Genomic DNA, 26157 nt, shown 5'->3' with positions numbered 1-26157 from the left:
TTAGGCAGCAGATCCTGTTATGAAGTAAAACAAACCGAACAAACCAAAGGAAACATAATTCAGGGCTTGACAGACTGCCCAATGGCCCGGGGTCAGTGTGCGAGACGCTTGGGCCAGTGTACAGAATGTTACTGGCCCAATCAGGCCAGTGCTGCCTTGTCACACAAGTTTGGCTGTGACTGTCTGTCAATTGCGTGTAAATACAATCTTAGGGTGCTTTCACACATAGACGTTTGTTTCGGAATCTGTCTTGTTTGCCCCGTTAGCGCAATTCGTTTGGCATATGTGAATTCAGCAATCTTGCTCGCATCCGCGCCAAATCAATCGGTCCGAGATCGCCTGAATGAGATGGTCTCTGCTCGATTAAGCCGATCGATTGTAGTGAGAAAACAAAACAATGCAACTAACGACCCAGGCTATCACAGTGTATTATGATTGTGTAATAGCCGTATATACGGCAATAAAAAGAGAGAATGAGTAAACCAAGACGTCATTCCTACCGGTAAATGTTGTTTAAATGCTGTGCTTTGTTATTATGGCAAGTTGTGGTGTCGATAGGATGCTTTCACAGAGCATGTGACAGTCCCTTCCTTTTCACCTCTATGGTGAACTTTGAGCTCTAACGACAAAGATATGTTCGAACTGCACAGGCATGAAAGCAGCTCTGAGCGCAAAAGACCTCCTTCGAGCCAGCGACCTAAGGATTAACAACAACCCACCTACAGTCCTCCGCTCCACCAACTGAGCTATCGAAGGCTTACGAGAGTTTTCCACAAGCCCACCCTCTTAAGGTTGCTGCAGTCCGACTGCTGGCCAAAAAGGGCAGAAGCAAAAACACTCGAGCCTTCCTATACCGGGAGTCCAAGCCAGGCCGCTGGGTGAAAACCAGGAATCCTGACCGCTAGACCATATGGGAACTATCACTTGTGAGGGCCGGTCTGCACAAACTCTCAAAATCTCATACACAGTCTCATGGTTTCCGTAAGCTAGAATCTTCTGATCCATAGTCATAAGCGTTATCCTTTGTGCCACTGGCACTCTGTTCAGCACCTTGTTAGAACATTGTTTGAAACAAGGACAAGGCTCTGTCAACCTGGAGTTCCGTCACCACACATTCTGCTTTGTTTTTATGGCAAGAGGTTGTGTGGATGGGATGCTCTTACAGGATTCCTGACAGTCCCTCCATAGAAGACCTGAGATCCAGGGTCGGAGACTCTCTCCTCTCCAAGAGGAGGTTAAAAGCCATAGTTTCTTTTATGCATGTTTTATCAAAGCACTTAGGTAATGCTGCAGCTCAGAGACTTACAAGAGGAAGAGATTACGCTGCAAGTTGGCTGGGTGACTTCAAAGTGGTATGGACTTTTGCAACAAGTAGGCTGGGTATACGATTGGTGTAGCTGTAGTAGACGTTAATAAAAATCAGCAGTTGGGACAGCCTTTGAAACCAGGGGAGCACCCCACGGGCTCTGTGCTGGCGGCCCCAGAAACTCGATTCACTCCAGAGTGGAACTGAACAGCTCCAGCGGGGGGAAAGGCGACCGCAGTGCACTGACTGACAGCAAAGCAAAAAGACCAAAGCGAGCCAGCCAGGAGTCAAACCTAGAATCTTCTGATCCGTAGTCAGACGCGTTATCCATTGCGCCACTGGACCTCTCAGCTTAGTTTGTCATCGTTAGCTTGTTGCTTGTAATAAGGACACGGCTCTGCCAACACGGAGTTCATTCAACACATGCTGTGCTTTGTTATTATGGCAAGTTGTGGTGTCGATAGGATGCTCTCACAGTGCATGTGACAGTCCCTCCCTAGAAGAACTGTGATCCAGGGTTTGAGACTTTCTCCTCGCCAGGAGGAGGTTACAAGCATTAGATTTATTTTTGACAGAGCAGCTGCAGCATACTTGCGTGGAGGCCCACAGTTAGGCTTGAGGGCAAAATTCTGCCAGCCTTCCCTGGTGGTCTAGTGGTTAGGATTTGGCGCTCTCACCACCGCGGCCCGGGTTTGATTCCCGGTCAGGGAACTTCCTTTTCACCTCTATGGTGAACTTTGAGCTCTAGCGACAAAGATATTTTCGAACTGCACAGGTATGAAAGCAGCTCTGAGCGCAAAAGATCTCCTTCGAGCCGGAGTCAAACCAGCAACCTAAGGATTGCCAACAACCCACCTACAGTCCTCCGCCCTACCAACTGAGCTATCGAAGGCTTATTAGAGCTTTCCACAAGCCCACCCTCTTAAGGTTGCTACAGTCCGACTGCTGGCCAAAAAGGGCAGAAGCAAAAACGCTCAAGCCTTCCTATACCGTGAGTCCAAGCTGGGCCGCTGGGTAAAAACCAGGAATCCTGACCGCTAGACCATATGGGAGATATCACTTGTGAGGGCCAGTCTGCACAAACTTCAGTTCTTTCTGATCTCATATAGTCTCATGGTTTCCGTAAGCTAGAATCTTCTCATCCATAGTCATAAGCGTTATCCTTTGTGCCACTGGCACTCTGTTCAGCACCTTGTTAGAACATTGTTTGAAACAAGGACAAGGCTCTGTCAACCTGGAGTTCCGTCACCACACAGTCTGCTTTGTTTTTATGGCAAGAGGTTGTGTGGATGGGATGCTCTTACAGGATTCCTGACAGTCCCTCCATAGAAGACCTGAGATCCAGGGTCGGAGACTCTCTCCTCTCCAAGAGGAGGTTAAAAGCCATAGTTCCTTTTATGAATGTTTTATCAGAGCACTTAGCTATTGCTGCAGCTCAGAGACTTACAAGTGGAAGAGATTACGCTGCAAGTTGGCTGGGGGACTTCTAAGTGGTAGGGACTTTTGCAAAAAGTTGGCTGGGTTTACGGTTGGTGTAGCTGTAGTAGACTTTAATAAAAATCAGCAGTTGGGGCAGCCTTTGAAACCAGGGGAGCACCCCACGGGCTCTGTGCTGGCGGCCCCAGAAACTCGATTCACTCCAGAGTGGAACTGAACAGCTCCAGCGGGGGGAAAGGCGACCGCAGTGCACTGACTGACAGCAAAGCAAAAAGACCAAAGCCAGCCAGCCAGGAGTCGAACCTAGAATCTTCTGATCCGTAGTCAGACGCGTTATCCATTGCGCCAGTGGCCCTCTCAGCTTAGTTTGTCATCGTTAGCTTGTTGCTTGTAATAAGGACACGGCTTGTTATTATGGCAAGTTGTGTCGATAGGATGCTCTCACAGAGCATGTGACAGTCCCTCCCTAGAAAAACTGTGATCCAGGGTTTGGACTTTCTCCTCGCCAGGAGGACGTTACAAGCATTAGATTTATTTTTGACAGTGCAGCTGCAGCATACTTGCATGGAGGCCCACAGTTAGGCTTGAGGGCAAAATTCTGCCAGCCTTCCCTGGTGGTCTACCGAAGGCTTACGAGAGCTTTCCACAAGCCCACCCTCTTAAGGTTGCTGTCTGCTTAGTTTGTCATCGTTAGCTTGTTGCTTGTAACAAGGACACGGCTCTGTCAACACGGAGTTCATTCAACACATGCTGTGCTTTGTTATTGTGGCAAGTTGTGGTGTCGATAGGATGCTCTCACAGAGCATGTGACAGTCCCTCCCTAGAAGAACTGTGATCCAGGGTCTGAGACTTTCTCCTCGCCAGGAGAAGGTTACAAGCATTAGATTTATTTTTGACAGAGCAGCTGCAGCATACTTGCGTGGAGGCCCACAGTTAGGCTTGAGGGCAAAAGTCTGCCAGCCTTCCCTGGTGGTCAAGTGGTTAGTATTCGGCACTCTCACCGACGCGGTCCGGTTTTGATTCCCGGTCAGGGAACTTCCTTTTCACCTCTATGGTGAACTTTGAGCTCTAGCGACAAAGATATGTTCGAACTGCACAGGCATGAAAGCAGCTCTGAGCGCAATAGATTTGAAGGATGTTCCTGCAAAATGTAATGTCGTCTGTACCGAAAATAGCTGCAAATACATACTTATGTGCCATAGTCCAACCCCCGTCTGGAAAGTGGCCAAATGCATGACGAGGTGGCCGAGTGGTTAAGGCGATGGACTGCTACTCCATTGTTCTCTGGATGTGTGGGTTCGAATCCCGTCCTTGTTGTTCATTTAAGAGAGCCCGGTGCTTCCGGGAAGTTATCTTACTCACACCATCTTCGTGTTTCGAAACATGTTATGGCAAAATTGAAAGTCATCTTACCGAACATAATTGCAGAAACGTCCATATACAAATATGTGACGCAGTCCAGCCTCCATCAAAGAAGTAGGCGCATACGTGATGAGGTGGCCGAGTAGTTGAGGTGATGCACTTCTAATCCGTTGTGCACTGCATGTATGGGTTTGAATCCCATCCTCATCACTCATTTGCTCTGGTGTTTGAGAGAGCCCGGTGCCTCCGTGGAAGGTGTTACACATGTTTGTGTAAACTTGGTCTAAAGTTTTGTTTCCCCTTGTGTGGCAGAAAATATTTTGATGGAATTTGGGGAGCACTGTGTTTAAGTTTGAGTGATTAAAATCCCCCGCAACAATAAAAGCAGCCTCCGGGTGAGCAGTCTGTTGTTTGCTGATGGCTGCATGAAGTTCATTCATAGCGGGCTTGGCATCAGCGTCGGGAGGTATTTAAGCAGCAGTTATTATGGTGGAGGTGAACTCCCGTGGCAGATAAAACGGTCTACATTTAACCATTAGAAATTCCAGGTTAACAGAGCAATGTCTCCCAACGACGACAGAGTTTGTGCACCAAGCTTTGTTGATATAAATGCATAATCCTCCGCCTCTGGTCTTACCGGAGTCATCCGCCGTTCTGTCTGCTCGGAATGTTTGATGCTCCGTTAGCGAAACAGCGTTGTTTGGTATCCCGCTGTTTAGCCATGTTTCTGTGAAAATCATGACATTACAGTTCCATAATCTTTTGCTGTGGTTGATGCGCAGTCGAATCTCATCCATTTTGTTCACTAGTGACCGTACATTGGCGAGAAAGATGCTGGGTAAAGAGAGCCGGTGTGGTGTTAGCTTTAGCTTAGCTCTTAGCCCGCTGCGCTTCCCCCGTCTTTGTTTACGTTCTCTGCGCCGCCTTCGAGCACTTCCGCCCGGCCGGGTAGGGCTCTCAGGCCCGGGTGTTCTGGCGATCTCAGGGATGAGTTGAAGATTGTTAATAAAACTGTCCGGAATGCACATACCAATATCCAAGATGTCCTGTCGGGTGTACGACCTAAAGGCACTGCTGTTCTGCACGAACAGACCCGAAATGAGCAGGAATAATACTGCAAAATTGCAGAAACTGGAGAGACACTGAGCCTCGCGAACTGAACGCGCCGCCATCTTGTCTCTATATACACATATGTGCCACAGTCCAGCCTCCATCAGAAAAGTGAGAACATATGTGACAAGGTGGCCGAGTGGTTAAGGCGATGGACTGCTAATCGGGTGTCCTCTGCACGTGTGCGTTCCCATCCCCGTTGCTCACATACTCTGGTATTTGATAGAGCCTGGTGGTTCTGTGGAAGGTGTTTTACTCGCACCCTCTTAGCGTTTTGAAGGATGTTCCTGCAAAATGTAATGTCGTCTGTACCGAAAATAGCTGCAAATACATACCATAGTCCAGCCCCCATTTGGAAAGTACCTAAATGCATGACAAGGTGGCCAAGTGGTTGAGGTGATGGACTGCTAATCTATTGTTCTCTGGATGCATGGGTTCAAATCCCATCCTCATCATTCATTTAAGAGTGCCCGGTGCTTCTAGGGAAGTTATCTTACTCACACCATCTTCGTGCTTCGAAGCATGTTATGGCAAAATGGAAAGTCATCTTACCGAACATAATTGCAGCAACATACATATAAAAATATGTGCCGCAGTCCAGCCTCCATCAAAGAAGTAGGTGCACACATGATGAGGTGGCCGAGTAGTTAAGGTGATGCACTTCTAGTGCGTTGTGCACTGCATGTGTGGGTTTGAATCCCATCCTCATCGCTCATTTTCTCTGGTGTTTGAGAGACCCCGGTGCTTCCGTGAAAGGTGTTTTACTCGCACCCTCTTAACCCTGGTTAATCCAGCCTGCTGCATGTTTAGGAGCTCAACACAAGTTGCAACATGTTAAAGAGACAGAAACACAGCTTTCCTTTTCAACAGAACATTAAGCCTACTAAGAGGCTGACAAAAACTGCCAGAGCTGACTGTATTTCAAGTCATCTCAGCGAGGTATTGGGTAAAGTTTTCAACCAGCAATGATCACGCCTCAGATAGACCTCATCGGTTATGATATTGCCTCTGCAAACGAATAACTATAATAGCTACGAACTCTTCTGTGTACCAATCTGGACATGCAATGACAAGGTGGCATCAAACTTTAAACTGCCAGCAATCAGCCCTCTGGCACCAATGAGTGCATATGCGGTGTCAGCAGAACAGGGTATTGATTTGTCCAAAAATAATTACCTATACATTGTTTCATTTTTACTTAAAGAAAAGTATACACTACTTATGTGAATCTGAGAGAAGAGAATTGTGGGTAATCTGCTAAAGGGGGCGGAGTCACAACGCTGAACGGCAGAGAAAAGGGTTGAGATTGGGATGTATTTATTGGGCTGTACAGGGATTGGGGTAAGGTAATGAAGAATGCAAGGGCACTGAAACCATATTTTGACAGAAATCCAAGGTCAGCTATGCTGCCGTTTTTAGACTCAGGCATTCTGTCTAGTTTCTCTCCAACAAAACCAGAAGAAACATGTTGCAGTTAATGTTGAACCATGAAGCCTGGTTTATACTTCTGTGTCAAGTGATCAGCGTGATCCACAGCGCAAGCCTTGCGTGTAGCCGTGCACTTATACTTCTGCGCACTGTTTCTGTTGCTCTGCAATACACTTCCGAAACGCTAGCTGGCAGTAGGTGTTTATGTTTCTCTGTATTGAGTTTCTTCGCTGGTGTTTTGTTTTTTTCTGAACGCTTCCTTAATGTGCAAGTGGCTCAAATTCACTCATTTTGAGGCAGGAACCAGTGGACGTGCAACAATTTTAATTAAAAGGTAAACACAAAGCAACAGTCTCCATCCGGAGCTCCTTCATGGGACTCCACACTTGTAAACACCCGCTGCTTCACGCTCGTGTGGCTCTCACCTCCGCCCACACTCGTCAGCGCTACCAAGTCGACCAATCTCAGAGCTACGCGTACGCATTACATTTTTTGAGAGGTGCGCGTCAATGTCGCTGACGGCCACAGCGAGGTGCTATGCAACCACGTGTAGGCTGCGCCGTGGCATACGCGTGAGCTTGACGCCGAGGTATAAATCAGCCTTAACTCTGGGGCACTAATCAGAGCTACTGATAAAGCTCCTTATGACAACCTTTATCTTCTTTTCTGTAAGAACATCCATTCGAGTCCCAAAAGTTAATCCTTTCTCTAGCACAATGCTGTGCTTACACGTGACGAGGTGGCCGAGTGCTTAGGTTAGTATGTTGTACTCTGCAAGTTCTGGTTTAAATCCCATCCTCATGGTTTCACTGTTTTGAGAGAGGCAACTGCTTCTGTCTAAGGTTTCTTACTTGCACCTCTCAGCGTCTTAAAGGATGTTTATGGCAAAATTGTATGTAATATTTAGCGAAAACAGCTGCAAAAACACGTATATGCCATAGTCCAGCCTCCATTAGGAGAGCACCTATGTGCGCAGCGAGGTGGCTGAGTGGTTAAGGCGATGGACTGCTAATCCGTTGTGCTTTGCATGTGTGAGTCGAATTCCAGCCTGGTCGTTCATTTAAGAGAGCCCGGTGTTTACGTGGAAGGTAATCTTCGTGCTTTGAAGCATGTTATGGCAAAATTGAGTGTGATCTTACCGAAAATAGTTGCAAAAACATACACGTACACATATGTGCCACAGTCCAGCTTCCATCAGTAAAGTGGAAACGTATGTGACGAGGTGGCCGAGTGGTTAAGGCGATGGACTGCTAATCCATTGTGCTCTGCACGCGTGGGTTCGAATCCCATCCTCGTCGCTCAAATGCTCTGGTTTTTGAGAGAGCCCGGTGCTTCCGTGGAAGGTGTTTTACTCGCACCCTCTTAGCGTTTTGAAGGATGTTATGGTAAAAGTTAATCCAGCCTCCGGCAGGGATGGACCGCTAATCCATTGTGCTCCGCCTGTGTAAGTTCAAATCCCATTCTCGTCGTTCAATTGCTTTAGTGTTTTAGAGAGCCTGGTGCTTCCATGGAAGGTTTCTTACACGCACTCTGCTTGCATTCTGAAGAATGTTATGGTACAGGTTAATCCAGCCTGCTGCATGTTTAGGAGCTACACGAAAGTTGCAACATGTTAAAGAAACAGAAGCACAGCTATCCTTTTCAACAGAACATTAAGCCTACTAAGAGGCTGACAAAAATTGCCAGAGCTGACTGTATTTCAAGTCATCTCAGCGAGGTATTGGGTAAAGTTTTCAACCAGCAATGATCACGCCTCGGATAGACCTCATAGGCTACGATATTGCCTCTGCGAAAGTATAGCTATAACAGCTACGAACTCTTCTGTGTACCAATCTGGACATGCAACGACAAGGTGGCATGAAACTTTAAACTGCCAGCAATCAGCCTTCTGGCACCAATGAGTGCATGATGTGTCTGCAGAACAGGTTATTGATTTGTCCAAAAATAATTACTTATACACTGTTTCATTTTTACTTAAAGAAAAGTATACACTACTTATGTGAATCTAGGAGAAGAGAATTGTAGGTAATCTGGTAAAGGGGGCGGAGTCACAACGCTGAACGGCAGAGAAAAGGGTTGAGATTGGGATGTATTTATTGGGCTGTACAGGGATTGGGGTAAGGTAATGAAGAATGCAAGGGCACTGAAACCATATTTTGACAGAAATCCAAGGTCAGCTATGCTGCCGTTTTTAGACTCAGGCATTCTGTCTAGTTTCTCTCCAACAAAACCAGAAGAAACATGTTGCAGTTAATGTTGAACCATGAAGCCTGGTTTATACTTCTGTGTCAAGTGATCAGCGTGATCCACGGCGCAAGCCTTGCACATAGCCATGCACTTATTCTTCTGCGCACTGTTTCTGTTGCTCTGCAATACACTTCCGAAACGCTAGCTGGCAGTAGGGGTTTATGTTTCTCTGTGTTGAGTTTCTTCGCTGGTGTTTTGTTTTTTTCTGAACGCTTCCTTAATGTGCAAGTGGCTCAAATTCGCTCATTTTGAGACAGGAACCAATGGACGTGCAACAACTTTAATTAAAAGGTAAACACAAAACAACAGTCTGCATCCGAAGCTCCTTCATGGGACTCCACACTTGTAAACACCCGCTGAACATCCATTTGAGTCCCAATAGTTAATCCTTTCTCTAGCACAACGCTGTGCTTACACGTGACGAGGTGGCCGAGTGCTTAGGTTAGTATGTTGTACTCTGCAAGTTCTGGTTTAAATCCCATCCTCATAGTTTCACTGTTTTGAGAGAGGCAACTGCTTCTGTCTGAGGTTTCTTACTTGCACCTCTCAGCGTCTTAAAGGATGTTTATGGCAAAACTATATGTAATATTTTGCGAAAATAGCTGCAAAAACATACGTATATGCCATAGTCCAGCCTCCATTAGAAGAGCACCTATATGCGCGGCGAGGTGTCTGAGTGGTTAAGGCGATGGACTGCTAATTTGTTGTGCTTTGCATGTGTGAGTCAAATACCAGCCTGGTCATTCGTTTAAGAGAGCCCGGTGTTTACGTGGAAGGTAACTTACTTGCACCCTCTTCGTGCTTTAAAGCATGTTATGGCAAAATTGAATGTCATCTTATCGAATATTTTTGCAAAATAGTTACAAGAACATACATATACACATATGTGCCACAGTCCAGCCTCCATCAGGAAAGTAAGAACATATGTGACAAGGTGGCCAAGTGGTTAAGGTGATGGACTGCTAATCGATTGTGCTCTGCATGTGTGTGTTCCAATCCCATCCCTGTCGCTCACATGCTCTGGTATTTGAGAGAGCCTGGTGATTCCGTGGAAGGTGTTTTACTCACACCCTCTTAGCGTTTTAAAGGAGTTCACATCGGACATTGTCAGCCATCTTGATGAGGTGAAAGGGGTGATTACCTCCACCTATGGCCATATCCTGAAAACGGATTCTACAAAAAGGTACAATACATGAAGGTTTGACTATAAGGTTATCTTCAGCAGTTCATGTAAATAATAAGAATAGATTTAATTTCATTGTAATCCTAAAAGTGTGTGCATTTGTGACAAAAAAAGAAGGAAACCTATATCAGGCCTGCCAAAATGTCTACGTTTTTTATGTTTGTTTTTGAGGTTACCAAAAAGGTGGCTGGTGCCATTGGGGACACGGCTGCATGGATGACCAACATTGGGTATGAGCTTGTTCAGGTTTTGAACAGTGTTCTTATAACAGCTGAAGGTGCTGGACTGAAGGAGCTGTGCCAGGGCATCGTTAGATGCTACCAGAATGCTGGGGAGCCAGAGCCTGAGGTCATCTATAAATCAATTATTAATTAATAAATACTGACCCCATCATTAATGTATTTTATAACTATAAATATTATAATTAAAATTGTATTTAAAACATTTGACCTTTTACGTTTAAAAATAAATAAATATCTGAACAACAACATCAACAACAAAATGCAGTTTATTTTCTTATCTGAATTTTTACCATAAACTGTAATGAACTAATTTCTGATTAAATTAAGTTTTTGTGTAATCATCTTGATAAATGTGTCTTTTTTATTTGTAATTGTTTTTAAATTGTAAATGAAAATGAATTGTGAATTGAAATCAAATCAAATGCATGATTTTTTATGTTATATTTTCCCTCCAACATTTATTTTTTTCCACAGGTGCACCTGTGGTGCTAAATCTTTTCCGGCCATGAAAGTCTATTGTTGGGCTAGATATCTTCCATTTTATGAGAAGATTCAACTGTGGCCTTACTACAAAGCACCACCCTCTCTATAGTATTTTTTTGTTCAAAACTTTCCTCTTGTACATTTGAGTGGGATCAGGAGGATGTGAAAGAACTTAAGGCAGCCAAAAGAGGGGAGTGGAAGAGTAGCCATGGAGGACAGACTCCTACTGACTCCTACTGCCCAGGTAAACTCACAAAGCATTGTAGGCGGCGAACACCAAGACTGAGGAGATTCGGGTCATGATTTCAGGGCTGCTGGAGTCAGTGTGGGAGCTTACTGACACCACAGGTCTTCATCTGGTTAACCCTGACAGCATGGACCATGTCTGGGAGACACAACAAAAACACTTGGAGGGCATCCAGGACCCTCCCCATGTGGAGTCATACACAAAGACAGGGACAATTCAGAAGGGTGGTAAAGTCCTAAATGTGCTTAGATGTGGCAGGGGGTCATCCTCAGTGGGAAGTTTTAACCGCCATCTTTGTGCCTATATTCATTTACATTTAAATTTACATTTACATTTAGTCATTTAGCAGACGCTTTTATCCAAAGCGACTTACAAATGAGGACAAGGAAGCAATTTACACAAGTATAAGAGCAGCAGTGAACAAGTGCTATAGAAAAGTTCCAAGTGTGTAAAGTCTAAGAAGCTAAGCATTTGTACATTTTTTATTTATTTATTTATTTTTTTTTTGAGAGAGAGATAGAGAGAGAGAGTACAGTTAGTGGTATAGCCAGAGAGGCAGTTGCAGATTAGGAAGGAAAGTGGAGACTAAACAGTTGCGTTTTTAGTCGTTTCTTGAAGACAGCAAGTGACTCTGCTGTTCTGATGTAGTTAGGGAGTTCATTCCACCAACTGGGCAGATTGAATGTGAGAGTTCAGGAAAGTGATTTCTTCCCTTTTCGGGAAGTTCATTCACAGAACGCAAGTTTCTGGAGGGCACATACATCTGCAGAAGTAAGAGCAGATACGAAGGAGCAAAGCCAGAGGTCGCTTTGTAAGCAAACATCAGAGCTTTGAATTTGATGCGAGCAGCAACTGGCAGCCAGTGCAAACGGGTGAGTAGCGGAGTGACATGTGCTCTTTTGGGTTCATCAAAGACCCACTCGTGCTGCTGCGTTCTGAAGCAGCTGAAGAGGTTTGATAGAATTAGCTGGTAGCCCGGCTAGCAGAGAGTTGCAATAGTCCAGTTTGGAGAGAACAAGAGCTTGAACAATGAGTTGAGCTGTATGTTCAGATAGGAAGGGTCGAACCTTTCTGATGTTATAGAGTGCGAATCTGCAAGATCGAGCAGTTCTAGAAATGTGGTCAGAGAAGTTCAGTTGGTCATCAATCGTTACTCCAAGGCTTTTTACCATTTTGGATGCAGTGATGGTTGCTCCATCCATCTGGATTGAAAAGTTATGTTGAAAAGTCGGGTTGGCAGAAACTTCAAGCATTTCCGTTTTCGTGAGGTTAAGCTGAAGATGATGATCTTTCATCCAGTGTGAAATGTCTGACAGGCAGGCTGAAATGCGAGCTGGAACCGAGGGATCATCAGGGTGAAAAGAGAGGTATAGCTTGGTATCATCAGCATAGCAGTGGTAGGAAAATCCATGTTTCTGGATGACTGTTCCTAAAGATGCCGTGTAGATAGAGAAGAGAAGTGGCCCAAGAACAGAGCCCTGAGGTACCCCAGTGTTTAGATGCTGTAGGTTGGACACCTCTCCCCTCCACGACACCCTGAATGACCTGTCCGAGAGGTAAGAACTGAACCATTGAATAACAGTGCCTGCGACGCCCAGTGACTCAAGCGTAGATAGCAGGATCTGGTGGTTTACAGTGTCAAAAGCAGCTGATAAATCCAGCAAGATAAGAACAGATGAATTAGAGTCTGCTTTAGCCAGTCTGAGATCCTCCACGACCGAGAGCAGGGCAGTCTCAGTTGAGTGGCCTTTCTTAAAGCCAGATTGCTTGTTGTCCATGAGGTTGTTTTGAGTAAGAAAGTCCAGGACTTGATTGAACACTACTTTCTCCAAAATCTTGGACATGAATGGAAGCAGGGATACCGGTCGGTAGTTTTCAAGTAGCGTTTGATTCAGGTTGGGTTTCTTTAGCAGTGGGGTTACCCTAGCCTGCTTAAATGAAGTAGGGAATAGAGCAGAGTCAAGAGATGTGTTAATTATGTGAGTCAGTGTTGGTATGACTGCAGGAGAAATGGCTTGCAAGAGATGAGAGGGAATGGGATCAAGCGGACAGGTGGTTGCATGGCTTGATAGCACGAGATTGGACACCTCAGACTCAGAGAGCTGGGAAAAGGAGGTGAGTGTGTGTGGTGTTGGTGGTGTATCTTGCGTGTTTGTTGTAGGGGCAGCAAATTGAGCACTGATTTTTGCAGTTTTGGTGCAAAAGAATGTAGCAAAGTCATCAGTAGTGAGTGTGGAGGATGCTGGTAAAGGAGGAGGATAGAGGAGGGAGGAAAATGTTTTAAAAAGTAAGTGAGGATTGGTGGCACTGTTGACTTTCTGACGGAAGTATGTCTGCTTTGCAGAAGTAACCTCAGCCGAGAAAGAAGACAGAAGAGTTTGGTATGTTATGAGCTGTTCAGGATTTTTAGTTTTTCGCCAAATTCTCTCAGCAGCCCGAAGTTTTAAGCGATGCTCACGAAGAACATCAGAGAGCCAGGGTGCAGGAGGACTGGCCCGGGCTGGCCTGGATGTAAGAGGGCATAGTCTGTCTAGACATGATGTTAGCGTGGAGCAGAGTGTATCAGTGGCACTGTTCGTATCAAGTGCAGAGAGTTTGCAAGATGGAGGAAGAAAGTTAGAAACAATGGTGGATAGTCTATTGGGTGAGAGAGATCATAGGTTTCTGCGAAAGGCAACTAGAGTTGGAGTGTGTGGCGGCTCAGGAGTAATGTGGATGTTAAGAGAGAGAAGGAAATGATCCGATGTTTGTAGTGGAGTTACTAGTGTTTGATCAGCGAGGCAATGTCGAGTGTAAATAAGGTCTAGCTGATTACCTGATTTGTGAGTAGCAGAAGTAGGTGCTCTTTTGAGGTCAAAAGATGCAAGCAGAGTCTGGAAGTCAGCAGCTTGAGGTCTTTCAATGTGGATGTTGAAGTCACCTAGCACCAACAAGGGAGTGTCATAATCAGAAAAAGATGAGAGAAGAACATCCAGTTCATCTAAGAAGTGCCCTAATGTACCCGGGGGGGTGGTAGATGACAACCACATTTATGCGGAAGGGGTGGATAATGGTGACTGCATGGAATTCAAAAGAGCTGATTCTTGGTAGGGACGGTCTCTGAGTGAATTTCCATTCTTTGGAAATCAGTAGTCCAGTCCCACCCCCTCTCCCTGTCTGATGAGGAGTGTGGGAAAGAGAGAAATTAGTAGAAAGAGCTACATGTGTAGCAGTGTCCTTCGGTCTTAACCAGGTCTCAGTTAGAGCCATGAGACTAAAGTCAGAATGAGTGGCTATGGAGGTAATAAAATCTGCTTTGTTAACAGCAGATTGACAATTCCAGAGGCCCACAGAGAGAGAGAGTTGTGAAATAGAGGATGCATGAATTGATCGAAGGTTGTGAGGGTTGCGCCTGCAGCATACCTCCCGTGCTTTGCGAGTGTTAGTAACAACAGGAATTAGTAAACACATAATAAAGTGCAAGGAAAACAATAATGAGTGCAGAGATAACGTAAAATAATAAAGTAAAAAGTACTCAAGTGCTTTGTCGGTGTCTTTGCTCGGTGGAGTCGCGCAGGTAGAGTCGATGGTCTTTACTCTCGTCGGTCTTAGTCGCGCAGGTAGAGTCGATGGTCTTTACTCTCGTCGGTCTTAGTCGCGCAGGTAGAGTCGATGGTCTTTACTCTCGTCGGTCTTCACACGAGGCGGGCTTCACACGAGGCTGCTGCGACCGATGCCGCGGTGAGACTAGTCGCTTATATACACCCCCGAGCGCTTTGCTGATTGAGCTCAGCTGGACACGCCTCGAGAGTAAAAACGCCCGAAACTGCAGCGGTGCGAAAAAACCTCCGGCTCGGCACACAAGCTCTTACAGTAACAAAGGAAACAGTGGCTAGTACTAAACACATATAGCTGAAAACAATTTTAAATGTCCAACAACCAATACACAACCAGCTGAAAACAAGTCTAAGTGTTCTCTAACCAAACACAGCAACTGAAAACAGGTCTAAATGTACTTACTCGGTGTTGCTCTCGGTGCTAACGTGCTTCTCCTGCTAGCTAAACCTAATGTGTTCAAATATATATAGCGTTTGGACACGCCTCCAAGTTAAAAAACACGCGAAAATTGCAGCGGCGGGGGCGCGAAAAACCTCCCGCTCGGCACACAAGCTCTTACAGTAAACAAAGGAAACAGTGGCTAAAGCTTGCTAGTTCTAAACACAGATAGCTGAAAACAATTTTAAATGTCCAACAACCAATACACAACCAGCTGAAACAAGTCTAAGTGTTCTCGAACCAAACACAGCAACTGAAAACAGGTCTAAATGTACTTAGTCGGTTTTGCTCTCGGTGCTAACGTGCTTCTCCACTTGTAAACAACAACAACTCCTTTTGTAACGCATTACTCCTAACACTGCTTATTTTATGTATGTTTGGGCTTTTCATGTTATGCAATTAGCGTGATTATCACTATTAATTATTGCAACCAAAGTAAAACCTAGTTTGAATCAAGAAGTTGAAGATCCCTACTAAAGCAGACTCTGTCCTCCATCATGGTGACTTCAAATGAACAACAGAAATTTCATTAAGAGCTTTTGTTCATGTGACAGACATAAAGTCAGAGGTCAGTAATAAGTGAAGCTCCTGATGTTTGTGGAGTTGTTTAATGATCTCTGCTGAGCTCTTGAGAAATAAAAGTTTTATTGTGTAATTATTTTTATTAATTATTATTTTTATTTAGAGTTTTATTCTCAGTTGATTTCATCTTTGATTTTGGCTGTAATTTGTGTTATTTAGTCTTGTTATTCTTTCCTTCAGTGATTCTGCTTGTTAACACTTGTTCATCAATAATTATTAATCCTCCTTTAATTAGACACTTAATTATCTCATTAACTTCATCCCTGTCTGAGTGTTCAACCCTCTGTAGTGAGGACACTAGTGTGGATTTTGCTCTGCGATTTTAGGGGTTAAATTTGTTCGATGAAAAATACAGACTGTGGAATGTATTTTTAACAGAAAAATTCTGTAGATTGAATTTACGAATGTAAAATGTTAAAAACAGTAGATTACTGGCAACCACAGCTGCCAGTATTTTTTTTTTGTAAAATCAGGAAAAACAACAGCAAAATACTGTAAAACATTTTTGTTTCACCATTGTGGAGGATAGTAGCATCTGTATGCAAGTCCAAGATGAACTCAGTGAATCTGATGTTATGCTGCATCTTTTGTTTAAAGGTAACTGTGTAGTTACTAATGCAGTGAAAGCCTGTTTGTTAATTAGTCACACATGAACACAATAATGCATTTAATGACTTTATTTAAAAAGTTTTTGTAGTGAACTGATGTACGATGGTTCTCAATATGCTCAGATATATTACTTAGACATTTAAAATGTTGATTTTAATGCCAGTAAATGCCAATTCAAACGTAGTTGCTTTCTGCAAATATAAATAATTAACTCAAAGGTTTCTAAATGATCATTGTATCAGTTAATAAATAAAAATTTCTCTTATTAAAAATTAATTTTTCTGTAAAAACAATTTTACAGAAAAATTCTGTATTTTTTACAAAAAAGTTCTGGCAACCATAGCTGCCAGTATTTTCCGTAAATTTTACAGAATTGTTTTTACAGTGTAACTTACTTGCACCCTCTTTGTGCTTCGAAGCATGTTATGGCAAAATTGAGTGTCATCTTACCAAAAATAGTTGCAAAAACATACACGTACACATATGTGCCACAGTCCAGCCTCCATCAGTAAAGTGGCAACATATGTGACGAGGTGGCCGAGTGGTTAGGGCGATGGACTGCTAATTCATTGTGCTCTCGATGCGTGGGTTTGAATCCCTTCCTTGTCGTTCAATTGCTTTAGCATTTTAGAGAGCCTGGTGCTTCCATGGAAGGTTTCTTACACGCACTCTGCTTGCATTATAAAGAATGTTAAGGTACAGGTTAATCCAGCCTGCTGCGTGTTTAGGAGCTCAACGAAAGTTGCAACATGTTAAAGAAACAGAAGCACAGCTATCCTTTTCAACAGAACATTAAGCCTACTAAAAGGCTGACAAAAATTGCCAGAGCTGACTGTATTTCAAGTCATCTCAGCGAGGTATTGGGTAAAGTTTTCAACCAGCAATGATCACGCCTCGGATAGACCTCATAGGCTACGATATTGCCTCTGCGAAAGAATAGCTGTGACAGCTATGAACTTATCTGTGTACCAATCTGGACATGCAACGACAAGGTGGCATCAAACTTTAAACTGCCAGCAATCAGCCTTCTGGCACCAATGAGTGCATGCTGTGTCAGCAGAACAGGTTATTGATTTGTCCAAAAATAATTACTTATACATTGTTTCATTTTTACTTAAAGAAAAGTATACACTACTTATGTGAATCTGGGAGAAGAGAATTGTGGGTAATCTGGTAAAGGGGGCGGAGTCACAACGCTGAACGGCAGAGAAAAGGGATGAGATTGGGATGTATTTATTGGGCTGTACAGGCATTGGGGTAAGGTAATGAAGAACGCAAGGGCACTGAAACCATATTTTGACAGAAATCCAAGGTCAGCTATGCTGCCGTTTTTAGACTCAGGCATTCTGTCTAGTTTCTCTCCAACAAAACCAGAAGAAACATGTTGCAGTTAATGTTGAACAATAAAGCCTGGTTTATACTTCTGTGTCAAGTGATCAGCGTAATACACGGCGCAAGCCTTGCGCGTAGCCGTGCACTCATACTTCTGCGCACTGTTTCTGTTGCTCTGCAATACACTTCCGAAACGCTAGCTGGCAGTAGGTGTTTATGTTTCTCTGTGTTGAGTTTCTTCGCTGGTGTTTTGTTTTTTTCTGAACGTTTCCTTAATGTGCATGTGGCTCAAATTCGCTCATTTTGAGGCAGGAACCAGTGGACGTGCAACAACTTTCATTAAAAGGTAAACACAAAACAACAGTCTCCATGCGGAGCTCCTTCATGGGACTCCATGGCAAAATTGAGTGTCATCTTACCGAAAATAGTTGCGAAAACATACACGAGCCACAGTCCAGCCTCCATCGGTAAAGTGTCAACGTATGTGACGAGGTGGCCGAGTGGTTAAGGCGATGGACTGCTAATCCATTGTGCTCTGCATGCGTGGGTTCGAATCTCATCCTTGTCGCTCAAATGCACTGGCATTTGAGAGATCCCGGTGATTCAGTGGATTTTCAGTGTATTACATGCGCCCTCTTAGCATTTTGAAGGATGTTGCTGCAAAATTTAATGTCATCTGTATCGAAAGTAGCTGCAAATACATACATATATGCCAAATTCCAGCCCCCATCAGGAAAGTGGCTATATGCATGAAGAGGTGGCCGAGTGGTTAAGGCGATGGACTGCTAATCCATTGTGCTCTGCATGCATGGGTTCGAATCCCATCCTCGTCGTTCATTTAAGAGAGCCCGGTGCTTCCGGGGAACTTATCTTACTCGCACCATCTTCGTGCTTCGAAGCATGTTATGGCAAAATTGAATGTCATCTTACGGAATATTTTTGCAAAATAGTTGCAAGAACATACATATACACATATGTGCCACAGTCCAGCCTCCATCAGGAAAGCGAGAACATTTGTGACAAGGTGGCCGAGTAGTTAAAGCGACGGACTGTTAATCGATTGTGCTGATGAGGTGGCCGAGTAGTTAAGGTGATGCACTTCTAATCCATTGTGCACTGCATGTGTGGGTTTGAATCCCATCCTCGTCGCTCATTTGCTCTGGTGTTTGAGAGAGCCCGGTGCTTCCGTGGAAGGTGTTTTACTCGCACCCTCTTAGCGTTTTGAAGGATGTTATGGTAACAGTTAATCCAGCCTCCGGCAGGGATGGACCGCTAATCCACTGTGCTCCGTCTGTGTGGGTTCAAATCCCATTCTCGTCGTTCAATTGCTTTAGCATTTTAGAGAGCCTGGTGCTTCCATGGAAGGTTACTTACACGCACTCTGCTTGCATTCTGAAGAACGTTACGGTACAGGTTAATCCAGCCTGCTGCATGATTAGGAGCTCAACGGAAGTTGCAACATGTTAAAGAAACAGAAGCACAGCTATCCTTTTCAACAGAACATTAAGCCTACTAAGAGGCTGACAAAAATTGCCAGAGCTGACTGTATTTCAAGTCATCTCAGCGAGGTATTGGGTAAAGTTTTCAACCAGCAATGATCACGCCTCGGATAGACCTCATAGGCTACGATATTGCCTCTGTGAAAGAATAGCTGTAACAGCTATGAACTTATCTGTGTACCAATCTGGACATGCAACGACATGGTGCCATCAAACTTTAAACTGCCAGCAATCAGCCCTCTGGCACCAATGAGTGCATGCTGTGTCAGCAGAACAGGTTATTGATTTGTCCAAAAATAATTACTTATACACTGTTTCATTTTTACTTAAAGAAAAGTATACACTACTTATGTGAATCTGGGAGAAGAGAATTGTGGGTAATCTGCTAAAGGGGGCGGAGTCACAACGCTGAAGGGCAGAGAAAAGGGAGGAGATTGGGATGTATTTATTGGGCTGTACAGGCATTGGGGTAAGGTAATGAAGAACGCAAGGGCACTGAAACCATATTTTGACAGAAATCCAAGGTCAGCTATGCTGCCGTTTTTAGACTCAGGCATTCTGTCTAGTTTCTCTCCAACAAAACCAGAAGAAACATGTTGCAGTTAATGTTGAACAATAAAGCCTGGTTTATACTTCTGTGTCAAGTGATCAGCGTAATACACGGCGCAAGCCTTGCGCCTAGCCGTGCACTTATACTTCTGCGCACTGTTTCTGTTGCTCTGCAATACACTTGCGAAACGCTAGCTGGCAGTAGGTGTTTATGTTTCTCTGTGTTGAGTTTCTTCGCTGGTGTTTTGTTTTTTTCTGAACGCTTCCTTAATGTGCATGTGGCTCAAATTCGCTCATTTTGAGGCAGGAACCAGTGGACGTGCAACAACTTTCATTAAAAGGTAACAACAAAACAACAGTCTCCATGCGGAGCTCCTTCATAGGACTCCACACTTTTAAACACCCGCTGCTTCACGCTCGTGCGGCTCTCACCTCCGGCCACACTCGTCAGCGCTACCAAGTCGACCAATCTCAGAGCTACGCGTACGCGTTACATTTTTTGAGAGGTGCGCGTCAATGTTGCCGACGGCCACAGCGAGGTGCTATGCAACCACGTGTAGGCTGCGCCGTAGCATACGCGTGAGCTTGACGCCGAGGTATAAATCAGCCTTAACTCTGGGGCACTGATCAGAGCTACTGATAAAGCTCCTTATGACAACCTTTATCTTCATCTTTTCTGTAAGAACATCCATTCGAGTCCCAAAAGTTAATCCTTTCTCTAGCACAACGCTGTGCGTACACATGACGAGGTGGCCGAGTGCTTAGGTTAGTATATTGTACTCTGCAAGTTCTGGTTTAAATCCCATCCTCATGATTTCACTGTTTTGAGAGAGGCAACTGCTTCTGTCTAAGGTTTCCTACTTGCACCTCTCAGCGTCTTAAGGGATGTTTATGGCAAAATTGTATGTAATATTTTGCGAAAATAGCTGCAAAAACATACGTATATGCCATAGTTCAGCCTCCATTAGGAGAGCACCCATATGTGCAGCGAGGGGGCTGAGTGGTTAAGGCGATGGACTGTTAATCCGTTGTGCTTTGCATGTGTGAGTCGAATTCCAGCCTGGTCATTCGTTTAAGAGAACCCGGTATTTACGTGGTAGGTAACTTACTTGCACCCTCTTCGAAGCATGTTATGGCAAAATTGAGTGTCATCTTACCGAAAATAGTTGCAAAAACATACATGTACACATTTGTGCCACAGTCTAGCCTCCATCAGGAAAGTGAGAACATATGTGACAAGGTGGCTGAGTGGTAAGGGTGATGGACTGCTAAATGATTGTGCTTTGCACGCATGCGTTCCAATCCCATCCCCGTCGCTCATATCCTCTGATATTTGAGAGATCACGGTGATTCTGTGGGAGGTGTTTTACTCGCACCCTCTTAGCATTTTGAAGGAGTTCACATCGGACATTGTCAGCCATCTGGATGAGGTGAAAGGGGTGATTACCTCAACCTAAGGCCATATCCTGAAAACGGACTCTACAAAAAAAGATACAATACATGAAGGTTTGACTATAAAGTTTATCTTCAGCAATTCATGTAAATAATTAGAATAGATTTAATTTAATTGTAATTCTAAAAGTGTGTGCATTTGTGACAAAAAAAAGAAGGAAATGTATATCAGGCCTGCCAAAATGTCTACGTTTTTTATGTTTGTTTTTGAGGTTACCAAAAAGGTGGCTGGTGCCATTGGGGACAGGGCTGCGTGGATGACTAACATTGGGAACGAGCTTGGTCAGGTTTTGAACAGTGTTCTTACAACAGCTGAAGGTGCAGGACTGAAGGAGCTGTGCCAGGGCATCGTCAGACGCTACCAGAATGCTGGGGAATCAGAGCCTGAGGTCATCTATGTTGACCGGGATTGCTGCAGTCAGTCAGCTGAAATCGTATTAAATGTGCAGTGCATTTGACAAAAATTTTAAATCTTTAAAATCTTAAAAATGCCTCCTTTCCCTATTGATGATGAAAATCAATTATTAATTAATAAATACTGACCCCATCATTAATGTATTTCATAACTATAAATATTATAATTATAATTGTATTTAAAACATTTGACTTTTTACGTTTAAAAATAAATAAATATCTACATCAAATAACAACAACATCAACAACAAAATGCAGTTTCTTTTCTTATCAGAATTTTTACCATAAACTGTAATGAACTAATTTCTGATTAAATTAAGTTTTTGTGTAATCATCTTGATAAATGTGTCTTTTTTATTTGTAATTATTTTTAAATTGTAAATGAAAATGAATTGTGAATTGAAATCAAATCAAATGCATGATTTTCTTATTTTATATTTTCCCTCTAACATTTATTTTTTTCACAGGTGCACATGTGGTGCTAAATCTTTTCCGGCCATGAAAGTCTATTGTTGGGCTAGATATCTTCCATTTTATGAGAAGATTTAACTGTGGCTTTACAACAAAGCACCACCCTCTCTATGGTATTTTTTTGTTCAAAACTTTCCTCTTGTATATTTGATTGGGATTAGGACGATGTGAAAGAACTTAAGGCAGCCAAAAGAGGGGAGTGGAAGAGTAGCCATGTAGGACAGACTCCTACTGAGGCACAGCTTATGGCCAGCATCAGCCCAGGTGAACTCGCAAAGCATTGTAGGCGGCGAACACCAAGACTGAGGAGATTCGGGTCATGATTTCAGGGCTGCTGGAGTCAGTGTGGGAGCTTACTGACACCACAGGTCTTCGTCTGGTTAACCCTGACAGCATGGACCATGTCTGGAAGACACAACAAAAACACTTGGGAGGGCATCCAGGACAATCCCCATGTGGAGTCATACACAAAGACAGGGACACTACAGAAGGGTGGTAAAGTCCTAAATGTGCTTAGATGTGGCAGGGGGTCATCCTCACTGGAAAGTTTTAACCGCCATCATTGTGCCTTCATTCCTGGTAAATTTTGAGTGTTCGATTGCAAAATGTTCTGTATATTTTTAAGCTTATTAGCAAATAAGTGAACTACTACTATTGTTTAAGCATTATAGTCGCACCCTGGCCACTAACTGGATTTGGCTTCTTTTCATTAAATTTATTGATTTAAGTTGTTATCATGGAATTTACAACCATAGTTGTCCCTGTATTTTGTTACTGTTCTATTACTGTCATAAAATTTTTGTTTTCTCAGTTTAAAATAACTGTTAACTGATTTTTTAATTCCTAGGATGGAGATGCAATGCCATGCACACACAAATGTACATGTTAGAGGGGGCCTCGAGATTGAACATGAGCCGGGGAAAAGAAGCTGTGTCTGTGGCGAGATACTCAAACATCAGGACATTTGATGTGTTTTTAATGTCTTATTTAAATAGCATAAGCTAACGAGTCCTTGGTAGGGCTTTGATGCCAGAATTCACCCCTCCAGGAAAACCCACTGGTAAGAGTATGTCTCAGGACAAAGCATTGGATTATTGCTCTCTCTGTCTCCTGTGTTTAAAATGTGTTAAACCTATTGCAGGTGAGCGCATTGCAGTGGAGTACTTGTTGGTTCAGTCTAATAGAGGAGACCAGTTGATTCCACATCAAAATGACATGCCTGAAATTCCTGCAGAGGAGCCTGAAGATGACAGGGAAATTGACACAATTGTGTGCCATGCAGCTGACCTTGCAGCTGGCGATCCTGACCCTCTAGTAGCTGTCTTTGAGGCCCAGGACAGTAGATGTGACTTAAGGGGTGTTTCTGGATGGGATGCGGTGGACAACTTGGCAGGGTATCTCGTCAGCCTCAACCGCACTATCACTGCTTTATCTACCAACAAGATAGCAGAGATCTTGCGGTTGTATTCATGTTTGGATGCCATTGACCAGTTCCCCTCCAAGTATTCGCTTAAGAACAAAAAAAAAAAAACCTTGGAAGGTCCTTGGAGAGCTTCACTGAAGCGCAGTGGCTCAGCCCCTGGTCAACAAGCAGCTGAGAGGCAGGTTAAACTGTAACATTTGACATTAGTCTTTTGATGCTGCCTATGTAAAAAATCTATCTATATGTCTAAAAAACTATAATGAGACATTAAATACAGATCATACATAATTTATTCAAAACATTTTTATATCCACAGACTGTTCATGATTCATGGCCAGGCTGCCCAGAGACCTAATGTCAACTGGGTTTCAGAATGTGTGACGCTGAAGCTTTTGAAGAACTTCAGGGAAGCAAGAAACAGGCCCAAAGACCAGAAGGACAAAATCTTACCCATTCCTCAGGCAATTGTGATGATGTACAGGCACATTAAGCAGCTGCTTGAGGACTGCAGAGAGATTCTGGACAAGACCAACTTGGTGTTAGTTACAGTCAACACTACTACAGTGTCATCACGGTAAGTTGGGCTTCTTACAATCACTTAAGTAGCATATTACTATGAACGACTGCTCTTCAGAAGCAAATATGAAACTAACTACTCATATGTCCGAATAAATGTTTATATTAGTTGCAATAAAAGTGCACAGTTTTTTCACAACTGCTTTACACAGAACTGTTACTGCTTATAGTACCTTATTGCTGTAATATTAATTACCTCTTGATTTTTGATTCTTACTGATGAGTTGTGAGATTGCAAATTTAGTTTTAACAGAATTATGAACATCATTACTTTAAGATGTCCTTCTGAGGTCAAATGTGTCTTATTCCTCACAGCAGACTTTACAGCTTCATTCAATTCAATTCAATTCACCTTTATTTGTATAGCGCTTTTACAATGTAGATTGTGTCAAAGCAGCTTCACATAAAAAGTCACAGTAAATAGGAACAGTGTAGTTCAGTTTGTAGTGTTTAAGTTCAGTTCAGTTGAGCTCAGTTCAGTGTGGTTTAATAATCACTACTGAGAGTCCAAATATTGAAGGGCAAATCCAACGATGCGCAGCTCTACAGATCCCGAACCATGCAAGCTAGTGGCGACAGCGGAGAGGGGAAAAAAAACTTCACTAAATGGCGAAAGTGAAGAAAAAAAACCTTGAGAGAAACCAGGCTCAGTTGGGGACGATCATTTTAATTTCTCCGCTGGCCAAACGTCTTGTGCAGAGCTGCAGTCTCAGTGGCGGAGGCTGGAAGCTGGCCTCAGCGAAGACTTGTCTGTCTCTGGAGCGTCACAGGAATCAGTCTCATGTTCTCCACTCTTCCATGACCATCACAGTAGCTGCTCAGGATACGGCCTGGTCCAGGATATGGAAACCTTGGGATCATCTCGTCGTTGGTCTTGGATCGAATCAGTGACTCTGCATAGTCTGAGGGCCTCGGGAAGAGTATTCCCAGGTGGAAATGGAGAATAAAGAAAATAATTAGCGTAGCTGATGTTCACAGTGTATATCAACAAGATGCAGAAACCTGTGTGGAAGCCCGCTAAGTGGTGCACTAAGTGTATGCTTTACTGAACAGATAGGTCTTTTATCTAGTTTTGAATTGGGAGAGTGTGTCTGAGCCTCGAACGTTATCAGGAAGGCTATTCCAGAGTTTAGGAGCTATAAATGAGAAGGCTCGACCTCCTTTACTCGACTTTGCTATTCTAGGTACTACCAGAAGCCCTAAATTTTGAGACCTTAAAGAGCGAGTTGGATTGTAGCAAGACAGAAGATTGGTTAGATAAACAGAAGCTAGATTATTTAAAGCTTTATATGTAAGAAGCAATATTTTAAATTCAATACGAAACTTAACAGGCAGCCAGTGTAAGGAGGATAAAATTGGGGTGATGTGATCAAATTTTCTAGACCTGGTAAGAACTCTAGCAGCTGCATTTTGTACTAATTGAAGTTTGTTAATAGAGGATGCTGGGCAGCCAGCAAACAGTGCATTACAGTAGTCCAGCCTAGAAGTCATAAAAGCATGGACTAGCTTTACTGCATCTGAGATGGATAGAATACTTCGTAACTTAGCGATATTTCTCAAATGAAAGAAAGCAGTTTTTGTGATATGGGATATATGATTTTTAAAAGTTAAATTGCTGTCTAATATGACACCCAGATCTTTTATAGTAGAGCTAACGCTAACTTTGTATCCCTCTAATTGTAGGTCGAGTTGTGAGATCTGCTGTGTACAGGATTTAGGCCCAATAAGTAATAATTCTGTTTTGTCTGAGTTTAAGAGAAGATAATTGTTGGTCATCCAGTCTTTAACATCTTTAATACACTCAGTTAGCTTGGACAGTTTAGACAGTTTAGAGTTGAAATATATAATTGAGTATTATCTGCATAGCAGTGAAAGCTGATCCCATGTCTTCTAATAATGTCTCCCAGGGGTAGCATGTATATTGTAAACAGCAAAGGGCCTAAAACTGATCCTTGAGGCACCCCGTATTTTACTGGGCTGATTTGTGAAGGCTGTCCATTAATATTCACAAACTGGTAACGGTCAGCTAAGTATGACTTAAACCATTGAAGGGCCTGTCCCTGGACACCTGTAGACTTTAAGCGATTAATGAGGATACCATGGTCAATGGTGTCAAATGCCGCACTAAGATCAAGTAAAACTAATAGCGAGATGCACCCTTGGTCAGCAG

General features: G+C 43.5%; 8 non-coding genes across 8 annotated transcripts; 3 read left to right on the top strand and 5 right to left on the bottom strand.

Moving 5' to 3' along the window:
- The first annotated feature begins 1945 nt into the window (after positions 1–1945).
- Positions 1946–2017, top strand: trnae-cuc (transfer RNA glutamic acid (anticodon CUC)). The gene has a single exon. It is a non-coding gene; the product is annotated as a tRNA-Glu (tRNA).
- Positions 2018–2111: 94 nt separating this feature from the next.
- On the bottom strand, positions 2112–2198 carry trnay-gua (transfer RNA tyrosine (anticodon GUA)). Its single transcript is given in 2 exon segments — positions 2112–2147; positions 2162–2198. It is a non-coding gene; the product is annotated as a tRNA-Tyr (tRNA).
- A 3896-nt stretch (positions 2199–6094) lies between these two features.
- On the bottom strand, positions 6095–6235 carry LOC130224263 (U4 spliceosomal RNA). The gene has a single exon (XR_008837330.1). It is a non-coding gene; the product is annotated as a U4 spliceosomal RNA (small nuclear RNA).
- A 1624-nt stretch (positions 6236–7859) lies between these two features.
- trnas-gcu (transfer RNA serine (anticodon GCU)) lies at positions 7860–7941 on the top strand. Its single transcript has one exon. It is a non-coding gene; the product is annotated as a tRNA-Ser (tRNA).
- A 359-nt stretch (positions 7942–8300) lies between these two features.
- Positions 8301–8441, bottom strand: LOC130224158 (U4 spliceosomal RNA). Its single transcript, XR_008837231.1, has one exon. It is a non-coding gene; the product is annotated as a U4 spliceosomal RNA (small nuclear RNA).
- Positions 8442–17068: 8627 nt separating this feature from the next.
- LOC130224135 (U4 spliceosomal RNA) lies at positions 17069–17209 on the bottom strand. The gene has a single exon (XR_008837210.1). It is a non-coding gene; the product is annotated as a U4 spliceosomal RNA (small nuclear RNA).
- A 1145-nt stretch (positions 17210–18354) lies between these two features.
- trnas-gcu (transfer RNA serine (anticodon GCU)) lies at positions 18355–18436 on the top strand. The gene has a single exon. It is a non-coding gene; the product is annotated as a tRNA-Ser (tRNA).
- A 675-nt stretch (positions 18437–19111) lies between these two features.
- On the bottom strand, positions 19112–19252 carry LOC130224211 (U4 spliceosomal RNA). Its single transcript, XR_008837279.1, has one exon. It is a non-coding gene; the product is annotated as a U4 spliceosomal RNA (small nuclear RNA).
- Between the last annotated feature and the right edge of the window lie 6905 nt (positions 19253–26157).

This window comes from Danio aesculapii, chromosome 4 (genome assembly GCF_903798145.1).
Source record: "Danio aesculapii chromosome 4, fDanAes4.1, whole genome shotgun sequence".
In the NCBI taxonomy this organism is placed as follows: Eukaryota; Metazoa; Chordata; class Actinopteri; order Cypriniformes; family Danionidae; genus Danio; species Danio aesculapii.
This window is presented reverse-complemented; position numbering and strand designations above follow the sequence as displayed.